This window comes from Schistocerca gregaria, unplaced genomic scaffold (assembly GCF_023897955.1).
Source record: "Schistocerca gregaria isolate iqSchGreg1 unplaced genomic scaffold, iqSchGreg1.2 ptg001024l, whole genome shotgun sequence".
NCBI lineage: Eukaryota > Metazoa > Arthropoda > Insecta > Orthoptera > Acrididae > Schistocerca > Schistocerca gregaria.
The window spans coordinates 40,001-41,573 of NW_026062372.1; positions in this window are offsets into that span (position 1 = coordinate 40,001).

Consider the following 1,573-nt stretch of genomic DNA (forward strand, 5'->3'; position numbering starts at 1 on the left):
CCAACTTTATCGCTTAACCTAACTGTGGCTGTACCACATTATCGCTTAACCTAACTGTGGCTGTACCACATTATCGCTTAACCTAACTGTGGTTGTACCACATTATCGCTTAACCTAACTGTGGTTGTACCACATTATCGCTTAACCTAACTGTGGTTGTACCACATTATCGCTTAACCTAACTGTGGTTGTACCACATTATCGCTTAACCTAACTGTGGTTGTACCACATTATCGCTTAACCTAACTGTGGTTGTACCACATTATCGCTTAACCTAACTGTGGTTGTACCACATTATCGCTTAACCTAACTGTGGTTGTACCACATTATCGCTTAACCTAACTGTGGTTGTACCACATTATCGCTTAACCTAACTGTGGTTGTACCACATTATCCCTTAACCTAACTGTGGTTGTACCACATTATCCCTTAACCTAACTGTGGTTGTACCACATTATCCCTTAACCTAACTGTGGTTGTACCACATTATCCCTTAACCTAACTGTGGTTGTACCACATTATCCCTTAACCTAACTGTGGTTGTACCACATTATCCCTTAACCTAACTGTGGTTGTACCACATTATCCCTTAACCTAACTGTGGTTGTACCACATTATCCCTTAACCTAACTGTGGTTGTACCACATTATCCCTTAACCTAACTGTGGTTGTACCACATTATCCCTTAACCTAACTGTGGTTGTACCACATTATCCCTTAACCTAACTGTGGTTGTACCACATTATCCATAACCTAACTGTGGTTGTACCACATTATCCCTTAACCTAACTGTGGTTGTACCACATTATCCCTTAACCTAACTGTGGTTGTACCACATTATCCCTTAACCTAACTCAAGTTGTCCCTTAACCTAACTCAAGTTGTCCCTTAACCTAACTCAAGTTGTCCCTTAACCTAACTCAAGTTGTCCCTTAACCTAACTCAAGTTGTCCCCTTAAACCCTAAACTCAAGTTGTCCCCTTAACCTAACTCAAGTTGTCCCTTAACCTAACTCAAGTTGTCCCTTAACCTAACTCAAGTTGTCCCTTAACCTAACTCAAGTTGTCCCTTAACCTAACTCAAGTTGTCCCTTAACCTAACTCAAGTTGTCCCTTAACCTAACTCAAGTTGTCCCTTAACCTAACTCAAGTTGTCCCTTAACCTAACTCAAGTTGTCCCTTAACCTAACTCAAGTTGTCCCTTAACCTAACTCAAGTTGTCCCTTAACCCTAACTCAAGTTGTCCCTTAACCTAACTCAAGTTGTCCCTTAACCTAACTCAAGTTGTCCCTTAACCTAACTCAAGTTGTCCCTTAACCTAACTCAAGTTGTCCCTTAACCTAACTCAAGTTGTCCCTTAACCTAACTCCAAGTTGTCCCTTAACCTAACCCACGTTGTCCCTTAACCTAACCCACGTTGTCCCTTAACCTAACCCACGTTGTCCCTTAACCTAACCCACGTTGTCCTTAACCTAACCCACGTTGTCCTTAACCTAACCCACGTTGTCCCTTAACCTAACCCACGTTGTCCCTTAACCTAACCCAACGATGTCCCTTATCTGTCTCGCGTGTGT